This window comes from Vombatus ursinus, unplaced genomic scaffold (genome assembly GCF_900497805.2).
Source record: "Vombatus ursinus unplaced genomic scaffold, bare-nosed wombat genome assembly UNPS02008961.1, whole genome shotgun sequence".
In the NCBI taxonomy this organism is placed as follows: domain Eukaryota; kingdom Metazoa; phylum Chordata; class Mammalia; order Diprotodontia; family Vombatidae; genus Vombatus; species Vombatus ursinus.
In genome coordinates, this window is record NW_020948739.1 from 16,104,828 (window position 1) to 16,109,996 (window position 5,169).

The 5,169-nt window shown below is 36.3% G+C and overlaps 1 pseudogene; it reads left to right on the plus strand.

Moving 5' to 3' along the window:
- Positions 1–4,686: 4,686 nt before the first annotated feature.
- Positions 4,687–4,805, plus strand: LOC114034371 (annotated as a pseudogene).
- The last annotated feature ends 364 nt before the right edge of the window (positions 4,806–5,169 follow it).

The window sequence follows — 5,169 nt, forward strand, 5'->3', positions numbered from 1 at the left end:
TAGGTGAAAGGATGGAACAAATGACTTCTGTTCCCTTCCAGCTTTGTCATTCTCAGTGCCATTTATGGTGATCTTATACTTCTCAAGGGAAAATGAAAACTCCTTTGTTTTGCCTGTGTTTGGGGCCCATCTCACTTTTACGCAGAATATGCTTGGTTTGAGTAATAGTAGACATTCAGAAACTGTAATGTAGTGAATAGAATATTATACTTAAGGTCAAGAAGATGGTTGCAAATTCAGCCTTCAGCATTTACCACCCATGTGACCCTGGGCAAGTCACTTTATTTTTGTGTTCCTCATTGTCTTAATTTGCAAAATGTGGTTACTCGTACCTACAGTGCTATAGGACTATGGCAAAGCTCAAATGAGATAATATATAGGGAATGATTCACAAATTTTGAAGCATTTAAACAACATGTACTGTGATTATGATTATGGTCCCATATAATGTGAGGTGTTATTGCTTTCAGTGAGCTCATATGCCTTAACCTGTATGGAAGCTCCAGGGTCATGATAGAGACAGCTCATCCTAGCTCTTGAGTCAATTGTTAGTTTTTCAGTGTAAGCATTTATACATTGAAAAGTGGAACACATCACAAATCAGGGCTTGAATTATTGTTTTATTGATTGGTTAGACTTAATAAAGTGATAGAGACAATGTTAATGATACACATTAAACTTAAAATTATTGTTATATATACTGGAGAGTCAGTTAAATATTTATGAGCATATTCCTAGAAGCTCCCTAAATCTTTTTTTTTTATAACACTGCTAATACTGGAGAATTGAGAAAAATAGCCTCAAATTCTTCTGCCACATTCTCTATTATATTCATAATATAACACATCTTGACTTTGGTAGTTTAGAGAGAGTTTGGTTTCACAGGGAGGTTCACAAACGCTCAGGATAGGAAATATAACAGCTATTACAGGGAAAGGAAATCACAAACTAGGGGGCCGTGGGAACTAACTGTTACTCAACTTGCCTTCTTGATAATTCTGCCTTAAGGAATACTAGAACTAAGAATTAAAATATGAAAACTTTAAAAAATGTCAGTCATGAATGTTGAATAAAATGGGTTTATGTTATTTAAAATGAAAGAAAAAATAATTTGACCTTTTTTTTCTCTTAAGGTGTAAGAAAGGAATATTCTAAGAATCCTGGAATAGAGTTTGAAGGAAACTCAAAATGACATCTAATCAAGCCATTCCCCAAATCGTGAATCCTATTTACAACACCCCCAACAAGACCTCATTCAATCACTACTTAAAGATCTTTAGTGACACGAAACTCATTACTTCTTAGGGCCAGTCCTTCTACCTTTGAACATCTCTACTTGTTATGAAGTTTTTCCTCATGTTGAGATAAAATCTACTTCCCTGTAACTCCTACCCGTTGGTCTTAATTCTGACTTCTCAAAAAAGAAGTCTAATCCTTTTTCCACATGACAATCATTCAAACACATGAAGTCTTCTATCATGCCCTTTTTAAATACTATCTTCTTCAGATAAACATGGTTAATTGCTTCTATTCCTCCTTCTATGGTGTAGCTTCAAGTCCCCTACCAACCTGGACAATTTCCTTTAGATATACTCTTTAGTGTATGTAGTAATATCTGCCAGATCTATGCTCTTTAGTTTAGTTGGAATCTAACTTTTTGTTTAGTTCAAGTAAACTGGGTTTTCTTGGAAAAGATATTGGAGTGGTTTGCTATTTTCTTCTCCAGTTTTATACAGGCAGGGGTTAAGTGACTTGCCCAGGGTCATACAGCTAGTATATGTCAAGGGTCAAAATTGAACCCTGATCTTTCTGATTCTGGCAGGTAGGGTGCAGATAGAATACAGGGCCTGGAGTCAGGAAAACTCGACCTCATGAGTTCAAATCCACCTTTAGACACTACTAGCGGTGTGAACCTGGGTAAATCACTTAACCCCATTTACCTCAGTTCCTCATCTATAAAGTGAGCTGGAGAAGGAAATGGCAAATCACCTTGGTATCTCTCCCAAGAAAATCCCAAATGGTGTAATGAAGAGTTGGACATGACTAAAAAAATGACTTAACAACTTTCTGACTCTAGGCCCAGTGCTCTATCCACTGCACCACCTAGCTGCCCCTATGATCTGACTAGGGCAGAGTAAAATTGGACTGTTATATCTTTCCTTCTTTCTCTCTCTCCCCCTCTCTGTTGCTCTCAGAATTATACTTCTATTAATTCATGCTGTTTAAAAAAAAAAAGATTCCCCTACTGTCTTCAAATATTGGAAGGAGCTATCATATGGAAGAGGGAATTATACTTATTCTTCTTGGCCTCTAGCATCAGAATGAGGAATAATAGCTGGAGATTGCAAAGAACCAAAATTTAGTCTTTATTTAAGGAAAAATTCCCTAAAAACTAGGTCATAGGTTTTCTATTGGTAACTATTCAAGCAGAGGCTAGGTGACCATTTGTTGGGTATGGTGTAGAAGGGGTGGTTACTATGAGTTGGCTTAGTTGGCTTCTGAAGTCCCTTCCAATTCACACATTCTGGGATATCACATCTCCAAGGAAGACCACATTTGGATGCAGCGGAGGTTTTCCCCTTAGGTCCTTCAAATGACACAACATAAATTATTGGTTACTTTATCTGAATCTGTCCCTAAACGTTAAGTATATGATAGCCTTGAAATGATAGGCAGATGGGATTTTGCTCTTTGGAAATGTCTCCCTTTTCCCTCCATTATTTGGAAATGTCTCCCTCCCTCCATATTTAGAAGGTGTTTTAAGAACCTGTTGGAATTCCCCTATGAGTGCCTTGCTTTCTTTTTCTTGTCTTTTTTTCTCAGCTCCCACTCTGTAGTAGTTTCCTTCTCTCCTCTAAAGTCCTGCAAAATCTTTCTACAATAGAAGTTGAAGCATTCTTTAATTTCTTCTCAGATCTTACCATCTTTTCTTATGGTAAATTACTAATATCTATGTTTATAGATAATCCTTTTTTATAGAATGATTGTTGATTTTGATCAATTGTGTAAAAATGGAATTTTACTATACTTCTCTTCTCAATTCAATTATCCCCCAATAAAATGTCCGATTCACTTCTCTACATTTTGAGGCTGTGTAATTGCCAGAATGAAAACTGGCAGAAAGAATAGGCAAATGCTTGACTCTAACAAATCATTAAAATTATAGTAGAAGATTAATTAAATAGCATTGGTCTCAGCAAGGAAACCAGTTCTTTTATTTAATATTATTAATTGAACTCTCCTATTTAAACCCTCTAGTTAGTCTTCTATTTTGGGGGGGGCGGGGAGTGAGGCAATTGGGGTTAAATGACTTGCCCAGGGTCACATAACTAGTGAGTGTGAAGTGTCTGGTCTGAGACCGGATTTGAACTCAGGTCCTCCTGACTCCAGAGCCAGTGCTCTATCCACTGCACTACCTAGCTGCCCCCTAGTCTTCTATTATCCAGTTTCATTTTCTTACTTAGTTGATAAATGTTATTGTGGGATCCTGTACCAATTATTAAATATCCATGTACTCATTTTTTCCATCTAAAAAATGGGTTGGGAGGCAGAGTAGTGTGGCAGAGAACTGTCCTTAGGATCAGTAAGACCTGGGCTTCAGCTCACACCTCTGCCATATTCTGGCTATGTGACATTGAGGAAGTCCCTTAACTTCTTAGTGCTCTAAAGGTATCTACAGACTTTAATAGAGGGAATTTTCTCAGGTTGTAATTTCCTTTATTAATTAAATCAGAAGTTCAGTCCCTAGCCCCTAAAGTGGGATTAATGACATATATACTATTTATCACATAGATTTGTTATGAGGAAAGCCTGTTGTATGCCTTAAACACAATAGAAATGCAGGTTATTGTAGTTAACTTTTACATAGGTGCTACAGAGCTAAGAAGTGCTACAGCTGGAAACTAAGCATGGGTTTTCTAACTGCCCATTGGGATCTTAGGATCCTAACTTGCATTCATTTAGCCCTTCACATGCAAAGTGATTCATTTACCTTCTCACTTGATCCACAAAGAAACACTGCAAGGTAAGACAGATGGCACTGTCTCTATTTTATAGGAGAAGAAACAGGTTTCAAAAGTTTATAAAATTTGGGGCAGCCAGGTGATACATGTGATTGAGAAAAAAATACTATATAAAATTTAAAAAGAAATTGTTGGGCTAGAGTTTTCACTGCTTTTAGTTCCTAACTTAGCTGAAGTCTTCAGCTAGGTTAGCATGAAAATAAGAATTTAAAGCCTGTTTTTCAGAAATCAAGGCTTTCTCTAGCTTTCTTGAAAAAAGACAGAAAAAACTTTTTTTTTTTGTTTTGCCTTGACTATTCTATTGCTTCAAAACCTATTGAAGCTGCCCTTTTCCCTAGAATGTTTTCAGCTCCAGGTGCCTTGGTCTTTAGAATAAAGAATAGGGTTATCTCATCTATCTAATGGCTTTTGGTTCAGTCTTTCCTTTGGATAACTTTTTTTTAAAATTAAGTTAACATGTTTAAAATTAACATGTATACTAATTTTAATGGTCATAACAATAATGTAATTTGCTTGTGTGTTGTTTCTTGATCTCTTTTTATTCTGTGTCTATTATGTGATTTTGTTGCTGTTATTATTATTTTTTCATCATACTTTTTCTCTCTCTTTATGAAAATTTTGATGTCCAAACAACCCCATCATGGCAGATAAGAATAGACATTGTGTGTGGCATGAAAGGAGAGAAGGTTAGTATTCACCTTGCTAAGGATAGAAAAGGTCCTACTCATCTTTATAACACATATGATTAAGGCTTTGTCCTGTGACTTTTAACCATAATTGATTTAATTGCAAAACATGGAGGCAGCATGGTGGAAGGGAAAGAGGAATAGATTTGGAATCAAAGGATCTTGAGTCAAATATTAGCTCTACTACTCATGAGCTTGGGTAAGTCACAACCTCTCTATGTTTCAAATGATAGGGTTAGTCTAGAAGGCTTCTAAGTTTCCTTCTTTGGATGATTCCTCCTGGTAAGACTTGAGGTCTTTGGTCAGTGATTTCACCCTAGCTTTAAGGTGTTTATTCAATACACTTCCTGAAGTTTTATGTGTGAGATCTGGGATATAACTAGGAAATATTTATTTGTCCAGTAAACATCAAATTGCTCTTGAGGTTCAGAGTTCCTTAGAGTTTTAAACCCTTCTTTGCC